This window comes from Vombatus ursinus, unplaced genomic scaffold, assembly GCF_900497805.2.
Source record: "Vombatus ursinus unplaced genomic scaffold, bare-nosed wombat genome assembly UNPS02014962.1, whole genome shotgun sequence".
Taxonomy (NCBI): domain Eukaryota; kingdom Metazoa; phylum Chordata; class Mammalia; order Diprotodontia; family Vombatidae; genus Vombatus; species Vombatus ursinus.
The window spans coordinates 2792233-2806883 of NW_020954740.1; positions in this window are offsets into that span (position 1 = coordinate 2792233).

Consider the following 14651-nt stretch of genomic DNA (forward strand, 5'->3'; position numbering starts at 1 on the left):
TCTTGTCCAGCTCTAATTGTTAGGGAAGCTTTCCTTAAATAAAATCAATATATGCCTCTTTTCAACTTCTACTCACTGCTTCTAGCTCTATCTTGAAGGACAAACAGTATGTATGTATAATATTTTTTTCTTTCTTTCACAAATGTCCTTAAGAAAGGATCCTTTCATGTTTCCACTTTTTTTTTTTATCATGGCTAAATATACCTATTTCCTTTATCATTAAATATAATGATCTATAGGAATCTCACCATTTTGATTGTGAAAAGAGCCCTGAATTTGTCACTTATAAACTGTATGACCAATTTCTTAAAAAATCTGTGCCTCAATCTCCCCATCTGTAAAATAAAGGATTTAGACTAGATTCCCTGCCTTCCACTAGGAGCTTTCCAACTCTCAATCTGTGAACCTATGATATTCCCCTGGATATGCTCCAGATTGCTGTTCTTTCTTAATTAGGTACTCCAATGCGTTATCATTAATCTTCAGCTCTCCCATCCTAAGAGAGCTGAAGATTAATGATAATGCATTGAAGTCCTTAACCAGTTTCCTAGTGCTGTATTTAAGCCTCTCTTCCATTTGCTTCATATACCTTTTCTTTGAGATCTCATCGTCTCAAGTATCATCTCTATGTAGAGAAGAAATGTCCAGGAAGTGAAGGTGTCATCACTATCAAATGCTACAGAGAGGTCAAGGAGTATGAAGACTGCGAATGGGGGTGTTAGATTTGGCAATTAAAAAGATAGTTGTAAACTTTGGAGAGAGTAGTTTTAGTTGAATGATGAGGTTGGAAGCCAAATTATAAAAGTCTGAGAATATGGCAAAGGGAAATGAAGTTAAAGCTTAAGGAGAGAACAGAAGGTTTAAAACAGTCACTTTGGTAAGTGAGATAGAAAATCATTAGAGTAGGGTGGGAGTTCCAAGATGTAGTAAGGGCCCATTTGATGGTAGACAATATGCATTTGTAGTCTCTGTCATCTCACTTGTGTTACTTCCTCCAGATCTAATCAACAGCATGTGATTAAGAGCTAATGAGTTATGGTAACTGTAGCCCACATTGGGATTTGGCAAGGAATGAGTGGAGATAACACCACAGAAGAAGAGTTGAGAGAGTAGAAGATACTGTACAGATGAACTGTTTCTCCAAGTAGTAGTAGTTTCTCCAAGGAAAGAAAGTGACTGTAGCTAAAGCAGATATAATCAATACAATAATCAATTAATAAAATAATATAACACAATAATGATAAGTAAATATTTGTCAAGTGGAATTTAATTAAACTGAATGTAGAACTTTAGGTATGTTGTAATGAGACTAGAGTACAGCAGTAACAGTATCACCCCTTTAGGCCTGGACACTATTTTTCTCTTGACATTCAAAACTCATATCAACTCTTTTTTTTAACTGATATGTTATTGGAAAATAATTTGGAGCTAGAATAAACTCAAGAGTCTGCCTTGATAGATAGCAATGTGACACTGGGTAAAGATGGCCCTGGAGTCAGGAAAGACTTTAGTTCAAATTCTGCCTCAAATACATGAAGCAAGGTACTTCATTCATCTGTCTCAATTTTTTCATCTATAAAATGAGGATAATGCACCCATCTCTCAGGCTAGTTGTGAAGATAAAATGAGATCATATTTGTAAAGTACATTGTAAACTTTAAAGCACTACTTAAGTACTAGCTATTATCTAATGCATCCTATTCCTTTTAAAGAGGATGTAAGTGGGTGGATGGAGCCAAGATGGCGGAGTAAAAGCAGTGACTTGCTTGAGCTCTCCCCCAAACCCCTCCAAATACCTGTAAAAAATTGCCTTAAACAAATTCTAAAGCAGCAGAACCCACAAAAAGACAGAGTGAGACAAATTTCCGGCCCAAGACAACCTGGATGGTAGATCAGAAAGGTATATCACGCTGGGCTGGGAGAGGTGTGCAGTTTGACGTGGGCGCCAGTCTGCAGTGAACCTGGAACAGGCCTCAGAGGACTGAATCATGGGCAGCTGTGGCAGTTTCTAGACTTTTCAACCCATGAATACCAAAGACAACTTGGAAGGTCGGTAGGAAAAGTCTGTGACTGGTGAGAGAGAGTCTAGGTCTCAGCCACAAGTCTCAAGCATGGCCTGGGGCAGCGGCTGCTTCCTGAGCTTCTGGCCTATAGACTGAGGGGGAATCGAGTGCTGATCAGAGGAGGATTTCAGGGATCTCTTTGCCAGTGCTAGGGCAGGAATCTCTTTCTTTGCCTGTGCTTGGATCTAGGTCACAATTCTGAGGGGTGGGCCTGGGGTGAGGAGGAGAGCTGGCATGGTGGAGCTTGTTGTGGGGGGTGGAGAGGAAACACCTTGCCCCTTATCATAGCACCTTGGAAGAACTGAAAATTTTCAGTACATTCTCCACATTGGAAGCAGACTTTTACCTTAACAAAGAGTTTAAAACTCAAGTAATTGGCCAGGATCATGAGTAAGCATCACAAAAGAGTCAGACTATATGATCTTACTTTGGTGACAAAGAAGATCAAAACATACAACCAGAAGAAGACAACGAAGCCAAAGCTCCTACATCCAAAGCCTCCAAGAAAAATATGAATCAGTCCCAGGCCTTGAAAGAGCTCAAAAGGGATTTTGAGAAGCAAGTAAGAGAAGTAGAGGAAAAACTGAGAGTGATACAAGAAAATCATGAAAAAAAAGTCAACAGCTTGCTAAAGGAGACCCAAGTAAGGGTTGAATTATGTAATTTTAAGAACATATGCCTGGCATGATGTTGATATGTAAGAAGAAACTGTTATTACTCATGTCAACTTAAGAAAGTAGAGAAACTTTCTATTTTCAAATGCAAAAAGACTAATAACTTGAATTTTACTACATATGTTTACTGTAAAAGAAAAAAGAGAGAGATAAAAAGGAGTGCCAAACATATATCCATTAACTGTGTTCTCAAAAATCTATCAAGTAATACTAAATCTTCCTCAAAGGTCTCCTAAAATATGTCTTTCAAAATATATGTAAATAAACTCCCATGAATTTTATGATTCTGGAGAAGGTATTACTTCACATTATTATTTGTTGCAGTACAGATAGGGTAGACAATCTGTCTAAGGCAAGAACTTCAGAATATCCTGAAATATTTCATCTTACTTAATATAATTCTATGTACTTGGTCACTGCTCTATCCTGATTATTTGATTTATGTACACTTTGGAAAGCTCTTTGTGGTAAAGTGTACAAGTATATTATTTTAAGTTGATTAAATGTGGTATTTGTGGATCTCTACAAGAAGTTGAGCTTCAAAGGAAAGTAAACTCCTATTGTAAAACTATATTTATGGGATAATCCATTTTGAATTATAGCATTGTGACTTACAGAAACTTTTACAAGAACATAACCTGAAGAACATCTGAGAATTGCCTGTATATTTTTTACCCTTCTCTGGAAAGAGAGTGGAATGAGAAATTCACTGGGGGTAGTTAATGAGACCAGAATAAATAAGAAAGACAAAAACCCATCACATTCAGAAAATCAACAATGCCAAGAAGATTAAAAATAGCATATAATTGTTACAGAATATATTTTTATAAATGTATTGACATATATAGATATATGTAATATAGTCCTTAATTATATTTGGTATTATAAATATATATATATATATATATATATATATACATATATATATTATACCAAATAAACCAGTGTCTGAGCCATAAAGTTCATGGAATAGAGTACTGTATCCCTAGTACTTAACATAGTGATTGACATATAATAATTTTTTATTCACTCATTTTTAAAATAGGGAAAATTGAAGCGAAAAATAATAACACTACAAGAAGTAAACTACAGAAATATGTCCAGAAAATGCTTTATTATTTTTATAACAGGAATTCAGTGATGGATCACCACAAGGAAAAATACTATCATAATTAATAACCTAAACAATAAAGCCAATAGATACAGAATTATTTCAAAAGATTCAGAAAAAAATTGATAAAACTCTATGTCTTTAAACTTAAAAAAAGCCTAAAAATACATTGACATAGAAGCGTTCTTTTTTTAACATGAATAAAAAGGAAAAAGGTAAAACCAAGAGCTTACATTGTTTAAGAAATGAATAATATAAGTTTTCCAGGACAAGCAAAGGTAAAGCAATGATGCCCCTATTAGCCCCATAACTTTAGATATTTCTAGAACTGTTATCTCTAAGAGACAAGAGAGCAGAATAAAATATATAAACATCAATAAAAGTAGGCAAATGTATCTCTATTTGAATGAGTGAATAAGTGAATGTATAAAAAGGCACTTATTAAATACATAATACACGCCAAGCTCTGTGCTAAATAGTAGAGACACAAATACAAAGACAGCCCTGCTCCCTAGGAGCTTATAACAAATATAGGAGAATACCATGAATGTATCTATGTAAAACTAACATAAATCATGAAGTAGTGATGATAAAAGGAATTATATTCAAAATAATCAAAATGTATAAAATATGAATTAGCTTACTGTGCATTGATAAGATTAATAAAATAAAATGCTACAATGGGGCAGCTAGGTGGTGCAGTGGATAGAGTTCTAGCCTTGGAGTTAGGAATACCTGAGTTCAAATCCAGCCTGAGACACTTACTAGCTGTGTGACCTTGGGCAAGTCACTTAACCCTGGTTGCCTCAACAAAAAGCAAAAAATAAATAAATAAATAAAATGATACCAATGTTTTTTTATGGAAACAAAGGGAGACAATTAGAGAGATACATCTGCTTGTGGTTGAGACATCTCAATATAATACAAGTGATAATGCTAGTTTAATGAATGCATAAATATATTTTTATAACAATTAAATTAGAACTTGGGAAAATAAACATAGCTCATTTGGGAAAACAAAATGTTAGAATCACAAGGGAAATAAAAGAGAATCAATGAGAAAAAGTGGGAGTGAAGAAGGGACAGCAATGAGACCCCAAACTATAGTACAAAGCAGTAGTCATAAAACTATTTTTTAAGTTAATGAAAAAGAGGACAATGAGCAAATAAAAGCTACTTAAGCAGAACTGTTCAGATAAAGAACAGATAGTACTTAGTAACAACATTCGCTTAGTGTATCTTACACCATATGTTACAATAAATTCCAATTGGCTATATGATCTAAGTGAAAAAAGGTCACACCAAAAGAAAAATTTTAAAAAGAAGATTAGGTATGCTTTACAACTATGTCAAGGAAGAATTCTTAATCACCAAAGGAGAGAAGAAATCATAACCAATAAAATATACAGTTTTTACTAGAAAAAGCAAAATTCTTTAGCATGAACAAAATCAATGAACATAAAGTACAATTAGAAGTTAAATAGTTTAGAAAAAAGTAATTGCATTCAATATTCCTCATAAAAGTCTCATGTCCAAAACATATAGGGAATTGAAACAAATATTTTAAAAACAATGGCTAAAGCTGGAGAAAACCAAAGTATATAATTGATCAAAGAATATGAACAGTTCTGAAAAGACTTACAGACTATATTATGACCCCATGAAAACATGCTTGAGAGCACCAAAAGTAAGAGAAGAGAGGTACTGGACATATAGTTTTATTGACAAAAGACTAATACATTTTAGTCCTTTTCCTTCAATGTGTAGTTGTAGAGAATTGCCTTGAACACTGAAAGGTTGTTACTTGCACATGTTCAGACAGCTAGCATGTGTTAGAAGCAGCACTTGTTCCCACATCTTCCTGGCTCTGAGGCTGACTTTCAATCTAGTCCATTGTACCTGGAAATAGCTAGGGAAAAATCTAATAAACAAACAAAAACCAAGCAAACAAACAGTGAGTTTTCATCTCACTCAATGTAAATTTCCAAGGATTAAAAAAAATGGACAAAGTCAACATTGTAAGGTTTGAGAGAAGACTGGAACAGAGAATATTATATGCATTACCAGATAGTATACATACATCAGATATTTTTGCTTGATTGTTTTCTTTGTCACAAGAGCAGTTTAAATCTGGAGGGAAGGAGTGGACCATAACTATGATGCAAGAATAAAAGGCATTAACAAAGTCTATATTAAAAAAAAATCATCAGAGTAGAAGCTGGAAAAATGCACATAGGACCATGGAGAACAACTTCTGGACTACATGGAGAAAATCAGTGCCTCCTTTAATAGTTTGGGTTATAATGGTTTATATGTTCTTACATTCTTTTGAGAAATGGCAAGAAAATCACCTAGGCATAGATTGATCTCAATAACTATCCAGGACTGAATTATTTGAAAAGGTGCTTGTTCTCCTGAGTTTAACAAAGGTAGGCATTAGCTCCACTAGCTAGGAAGATTGGACAGGAACTTTTTTGAAACTCTCTTGAGTTTGCTTGTCTGTTGCCCTTTACTAAATGATATGGCAGCATGGAACAATGGAAAGAGACAAAGGACTGTCACTTACTTTAAGTTTTAAACTTCCATATTACTTTGAACCTGAGAAGAGCTTGATCCTGTAATGAACATTTATACCTTTCAGTAAAATTATATATAAATATATATATGTGTGTATATAAATATGTATGTGTTTATAAATACATATGTGAACATATGTATATGCATATTTATATACATATAAATATATATGTATTAGTAAGCTTGACTGATCTATCAATCAATAGTTTCTGACTATGTATGTTCCTGGTGAGTAATGTCTTAGGCATGATCATCTACCCAGAATTTCACTAAGCCCTAAAGAAAGTCTATCCCACCCAGTCCAGATTCATCTCTTCAGCTTAATACTTTGAGCCCCATGAAAATGAAGTTATTTGTGCAAAATATTATTTTTAGTCATAGAGGGAATCTTATTTGTACCAAGGCAAGAATGAAATAACAGAGCAGCAGTTTTGACAGGGAAAAGAGGAGAATATGAGACACTGGACACCTACAGGATCTTAGCAAGAAGAAGGAAAATAAATAGACTATTTGTGAAGAAGATACATTATATTTATTTCATAATTGTGATTTGGGTTGTTGCTGGTGTTCAGTGTTGTGGCTAGAACTATGGGAGAAATGACAATAATAATTATAATGCTATCCTTATGCACCCTTACATTTTCCTAACAATTTATATTCACAAATTACCTTCTAAATCATCTTTCCTTTGATCTTCAGAATAACCTTATTAAGTAAATAAAGTTATAATTCCCTTTTTATGAATGAGAAAAGCGAGTCTATGAGATATTAAATGACCTGCCAAAGCATACACAAATAATAAGTAGGAGATTTAGGATTGAAATAAAATTTTATGATTCTAAGGCCAGAGCTCTTATTCCACACTGAAAACTTTTTGACCCAGTACCTGTCTGCTTTTCACTACCTACAAGAGTTAGATTTCTTTAGTTTTCTTTCAATAAAAGATTGCACAATTTTAAATTTCCAGAAAGTTCTACCTCAATGCAGGTGAATACATGTATACCAGAAAAGTCCTTAATACTTGGTTTGCAGTGTCCTTCACTGAAAAGATCACAGAGAAGGTTTCTAAAAAGATACATAGAATCCTAAGGATAATTGATTATAGGGTTAGTTGAAGCAATATTTTCATAAGCTTATAGTTCACATTAGTTGAAATACTTATCTGAAGAGAAGCATTTAGCATGTTTAGCAGATACTTACATTAAATCAATGTCTTTTTTGTCCCATACAAAACCTGTAAGGAAACTTTTTATTCTTCTGGCAAAACTAACAAAAATAGTGGTTAAATAACAGAATAATAGATCCATGTTTTACTATGCACAACAACTCTCTTTTAAGACTAACAGAATTTCAATTTAGAGACAATACATCTATCACTTAGTGTACAAGATCTCAAGATTTTCATGAGCCAACTGACAAATCATATAAGTAGTCATCTTGACTACAAGCCCAGAACACCATTAATGCACTGATGAATGTTAAGTTTCTAGTATGTGTCATGTACTGTGATAGGTGCTGAGGTTATAAATTAAGACAATTCTTGGTCTAAGGGATCTTATGTCATAGAAAAGAACACAGTTTATACAGGATAAGTGACCGGGAAAGTTAGTGTTTGACTAGAAATGATAGAAATTTTCAGTGGTCCACAGGGAAATGCATTTTAATTATGGAAATGATGGTAGTGTGTATTTGATTGCAATTCCCAGAGAAAGACATTAGAAAGGAACAGAAGTGATATAATGAGAGCAAGATGTTCCCAAATATTGTTGGTGAGTGGAACATGAATGGTCTGGGCACAAATAGATATAGTTAGGTAAGTTTACATTTATTCTTCCACCAATTAAGTTTAGTTGTAGCTCATAGTTGAAAAGATGAGTGGGTTAACTCAAACAAAGGGGAAGGCATGAACTCTGGTGTTGAGAAGAATGATATACCAGATAGGGAAAGACCCATAGAAGTTGGCAAATGTCAAGATGCCGCAACATGTTTATGCCCTTCCCTGCCTGCCTGTAACTAATGAAATAGCACTGTATGATCTTATAGTTTTATTGAAGAAGGCATAACTAAAAATGTAATATTTGTCAATGTAATTTTAGCACTGTTGGATTTAGAACAGATGATGAGTTTCTAAGACAAGTATCTCAGAATCTTTCTCACCAGGTAATATTAATTGCCATTTATTTTACAAAGGCCTTTTATAAAGGTAAAATATCATGAATTATAACAAATGAGTAATCTGCCTATGTCACAGTCCTTCTCTTATATATACTACACCTATTTCGTGCAATCCACTAACATCTTTATAGAGAAGATTCCATCTTCTAAGCATATCTTTGTTGGGCTTGAGGTGGCATTCAAGACTTCTATTTCATATGGCTGTGATTGCTTACTTACATGTTTATATCGTAGGTGCATATTTATACTGACATTAGGATTCCTTGAAATCAACTAATACTGTTAGTTTCCTTTTAAAATTTCACCATTTTTATTATATTTATTTGTACATAGTAGACTTTCAATGAATTTTGCTCACTGTGAGATGAATTGTTGGTGGATAAACTGAATGGAAAGGCCAACATGTATTCGATAGCTCCAATGTGTATCTGAGATACACGTTTCCAAGTGGTTGGCCAGGAGGCAGATACTATCTGTTGTCACAGAATTAAAAGGCTTTGTATTATTTATACAAATGGTATGGGCAAAATATTGAGAGGAGAAGAGAGAAATGATAAAAGTTTAGAGAAATCAGGATACTGTTATTTAAAAGTTAAAAATATTCTGTCACTCATCCAAGGGTTTTATTAATACTTTCAGTGAATTGGTTGAGCTTTTAAATAACTGAATTGGACTACTTGTCAAATGTCTTCTCTATGGAAACTTCTAATTGCCTGGTTCTGGTGTAAGCCCTTAATTAGACCCACAACCCTTCTCCAAATTTTCTCTCTGTGTTCTGTATCCTTTGTACCTTCTGTATCCACCATTGAATGGACATAAATGCAGAAAAAGTGGTAGGCCTTGAAAGTCGTTGATGATTCAAAATATTCCTGTGCTATTCCAGTATTCTAATCCCTGTTGAGATGACACAGTCACAAGAATACTAAATTTTTAATCGGAGGACCTATATTCAAATTACAGCTCGCTGTTCAAATTACAGCTTGCTTATGGTAGCGAGGTGGAGCGATGGATAGAGTACTAGTCAGGAAGATCTGAGTTCAAGTTCAGTCTCAGACACTAGACACTTACTAACTGTGTGACCCTCACCTAGTCACTTAACGCTGATTGCCTTGCCAAAAAAAAATACAGCTTGATTACTTGATCTGGGGCAAGTTATTTAAATTTTTTGTGCCTCTGTTTCATTCCTAAAAATGAGAAAGCTGTATTCAATGATCTATAAATCCTTTACAGCTGTAAAACAATGATCCTTTGATGTTTTCATAACTTGCTTGTGCCACTACCACCTATATACCAGCTCCCAACTTTTCCACTTTATGAACTTGTTCCTCAGTCTTGAGCTTTAATAATTCATAACCTCTATTGTGTTACCTGTGGTTTGTGACCTAGATTCAATGAATTCCTAAGTTTAAGGCATAAATCCTTGATTCTAGGAGTACCCTAACTGACTTTTTATAACCCTTTTGGATCTCCTAGTTATGGTCTGGGCTTTCTACCTACTGGCTTAGCCCATATGTGGTTCCTGATTTGTAATCACTGTCTTCTGACTCACATTCTGCCTTTTCGTTACGTACTTTCTTGTATTGTCCTATGAAATGCCTGAATCTCCAGGTTGTTTTGTACAGAAACTTTCAAAAAACAATAAGTTGGACTGATTGTATTTCATTTATAATTTCCAATTAATTGTTCAGCAAATATGCAAGGTATATGATTATTCTACATACCAATTTCTAGCAGCTAAATTTCATATGACCAGCATGGACTATGGCAACTAGTTTTAATTAAATATTTGAAGGAAGACCATGACAATTTCAGCCAGGGCTCCTGATTTAGAATGCTTGAGACTGGCTGTGGAACTATTATTCTGTTCAGGTCTGACCTTAACACCTTTGAAAGTCCCATGGTCTAGCTCTTATGATTGAATCATAGCTCCAAAGGCATAAAAGCATTCAATATTAAAAGCATTAATATTTTATCTTCTGCCTCCTAGCTAAAATCTTTCTGCTACCACTGTGCATCATAAAGGCATGCTGGTAAAGGTTGGACAGGTGTAGGCATATTATTTGGTTCACTTATTTCTAATTAATTAGCTTTATGGTTCAAAAACCTAGTGATAATAGCCAAGTATGATAAATAGCTACCCATTAAACTATTTGGAATAGTCTGAAAAATGACCTGCCCTGTACCAGGTCTATTTTCATTTTATTATTTGAAGCATTTACTCCCATAGTATGCTGTCTTCACAAAAGAGTGTGTGTTAAAAAAATAATCCTGAAAAAAAATTTAGATGAAAATAATGATATGTCTCCAAGGTACATAAGCTATACTAATAATGCATGTTGACAAAACAAACACTTTATACTATAATTTATGTTCAGAAACTGAAATCATTTTGAAAAACTATTTAAGATTGCAGTATATATTTCATAATCAATTCACATACATAATAAGGAAGGCATATAAAACATTTGTGTTCAGTACTGTGTACTGTGCTCTAACCCCATGAAATTATAATGACATAACAATTCATTAAATTTTTTTTCTTTTAATCTAAGACTGCAGATATATTTTCCAATACAAGTACGGGAGAATTGCAGCATTATTTCATGAATCAGTTTTTGTTAAAATAGGTACAAGCATGTTCTCCCATGCAGATGTCAAGAAATACCTTTACTTATTATAGGATGGGGAAAAAAACCATTGCTCTAATGCAAAAATAAGCCTCATTTTAGCAATTCCAGTAGGAGATGAATTGATACTTTTAAATTTGGGAGTTGCATTTTATATCACAGATCCTTTCTTTATTATAATCCTGTGAAGTAGGTAATGCAAATAATATTTTCCCTACTTTATAGGTAGGGAAATTGAGTGCTACCTTCCTGAAATCCTCTTCCTCCACAAGGGCCACCAGTTCAGAACAAATGACATTTCTATCCCATCATGCTGTGCCCTGCTCCCCTGTCCCCAGTCTGGAGCAAATTGTCCACTATACAGCAATGTAAATCTCTGAGTGTAGCTCATCTGCCTGATTGTAGAATGAGTACTTCAAACATTTCTTGCTAATTTATAAACATCCAGGCCTCAGAGATCCCCCGCCACTTCCTTGACCATTAGATAGGCCTATTCCCTTCTGCCTCCTCCTACCTTCTCTTTTTTCTTTCTGTCTTTTATTCAAGAATGCATATTCAAGTCATCATTATTATTATTATGACTATAAAAGGAATCACAATCTACTGTTCTGTGGCTAATTTCAGAATCTTAAAAATTTTATATAAATATATAGATATTTTTTCTGAGATCTATATCAAATCTGCATCTCTGATCCTATATACATGTGTTTTTCCCAATAAGCCATAAACTCTTTGAAGGAAAATTCTATTATTTTCAGGGTCTAACACAGTATCTGACACATAGTAGGTGTTTAATAAATTCTTATTGAATTAAATTAAATATAATTAAAATGAGTATCAGAGAAGATGTGACCCATTGAAATAAAATGTTCTGATCCCAGGTTCAGTGCTCTTGTCAGTTTATATCATTGCTACACAGTAATATTGAAGATTTAAAGAGAAATATAATGCAAGATATCTAATTCCCTATTAAATTAGGTGGATCATCACATGTGACTTTTGCTTTGGTCCCTCTGGCCCTGCTTTCAAGAGGAGTTGGGGTATAAGACTATAGAGAAGGAAGCATAGGGTTGGAGGAGAGTGTTGCTAGCACAGCTAGGCCTAGGCCTGTATGGGAATGAGAGATGTCTGATGGGCAAGAGGTAAGAGAGTCAACTTGTTTTGTAGAGAAGAGGTTGAGATCAAAGCCCAGACTGTCAAACACAACCTCAAAAGAAGAGCCAGAGGCAAAGGGCTATGTAAGTATATTTTCAAGAAAAAGTCAATGGGAGTTCAGGGAGTGAGAAGAATCAGAAATCTGAGTCCAAAGAATCAACAAAACTGGGTGGGTAGAAGAATATTTCTGACCTTGACTTTTTACTCCATTTGGGAACTATATGGCTAAAAAAAGTGGTGCAAGCATTCTAATGTATCTTATTTCTACTCTTGGATATAGACAGCATGATACAGCATTAAATAAAGTATGAATTTGAAGACTCACAGTCCAACATTCAACATTTCCTTAAAGAGTCATATAATTAGAATGGATACTTGGTTGCAATAGGAATTAAATAGTCTTATAAAGCAAATTTACTTTTTTCTGTAATTATTTTCAGTGTCCAGTGAAGACAACTCTTGAGAAAGGAAATATCTAAGATTGAAAATGGGAAACTCTGCAAAGAGGTTGTCTTGGTGTTTGCATACTTATAAACTATAAAGAACTTGGAAAGTCATACAAAGGACTATTAAAGGCAAACTGTTTTCCTTCTGCTTCCCAAATTAATTTTTTTCATTTGGATCCTTTATTGTGTGTGTGTGTGTGTGTGTGTGTGTATAAACACAATGGTTGATGAAGCTATAGCCTCCCTTAAGGGAAAATTGTCATGGTGGTCTTAAGACCACTATGATACACACTTTATTTTCTCTAAGAATAAGTCACACCAAAGAAATTCCTTTCTTTTTTGTTTAAAAATGCACCTATTAGAATACTAGATCAGGGGATCAGGACTGTAGGCCTGCATTCAGGATTGTAGAACAATAATGAAAGCATTCATTTGAATACTACCTTCAGCGCACTGATATGAAACCCCCAATAATACTTTGTATCGCATATATGTGTATATGTATATTATTCTGTTCATGTTGGGTCTCCTCAGTAATTCAGGTACTGCCTTTATTTTTGTCTTTTGCAAATTGCAAATAGATAAAAACATAGTATATATCCAGGATGAGTTGGCATGCATTATAATGGATTACATCACTTGCAGGCATAATGCCAACTCAGTTATTTTTTAGAATGATCTAGTCAAACCCTTTGCCTGATTCATATTTCTCTTCTGGGATATTTATGGTTTTATAATTGATTGCTGTTTAGACATCTCTAGTGATAGCACTTACCAATTTCTAAGGCATATCATGAACTGGGGAAGATGTACTATGAATGGAAACAAGTGCCAGATTTTCATTTGATATTTTGAACATAAGTGCAGGATTTTTCATTAATTATGATGAAGATTATTATTATTATTATTATTATTATTATTATTATGCTGATAATTGTCATATGACATTTTATGGTTTACATTTGATACTTTATGGATTATAATTTCTCCTACCAGATTTGTATTATATTTGGTATCAATATTTCAGATTTTGATTCAGTGTTCTATTGCCTTAGCAATCTTTCTTGGATTTGTGTCATCTAGAAATTTGGGAAGCATGCCTTCTACTCATTTTTATAAGTCATTAATGAAAATGTCAAATAAACAGCAGACAGAGTCCTGCAGCACTCCAGTTTAATAATACAAACAGCTTACATTTGCATTGTACTTTTTGGTTTGCGAAGATTTAACTCACAACACTACTATGTGAAAGGGAACTATATATAATAAACCAAGTAAGATAGTGTGGAATGTTCCAAATGAGATATAATAAGAAAAAGGCAAAGTAAAACAACTCTGAGGTTCCACTTCACATCCATTATATTGGAAGAGATGACAAAATAGAAATAGGGCAATTGCAGGCAGTGGGAAAGAACATGTACATTAATGTCCCATTTCTATAAGATATATTCCTGGCTCAATCAATCAACAGGGTTTTACGAAAAAAAAATACTTTGTGCTAGAAAATGTGCTAAGTAGTGGGGTTATAAGGATAAACTGAAACAGTCCCTGCCCTCAAGGAGGTTATATCCTTTTGTCAATACAGAAAATAATTGATCTATGAGATTTAGCATATTGCAGTTTGCTGACCCATTATGATTTTCATCTAGGCAGTTTCTCTAAATATAACTCTATATTGGGCACCAATTCACTTATGCTGGTTGAGCAACACAGCTTCTTTCCTCCTTTCTTTCTTTTCTTCCTTCTTTCTTTTCCTCCTTCCTTCCTTCCTTCCTTCCTTCCTTCCTTCCTTCCTTCCTTCCTTCCTTCCTTCCTTCCTTCCT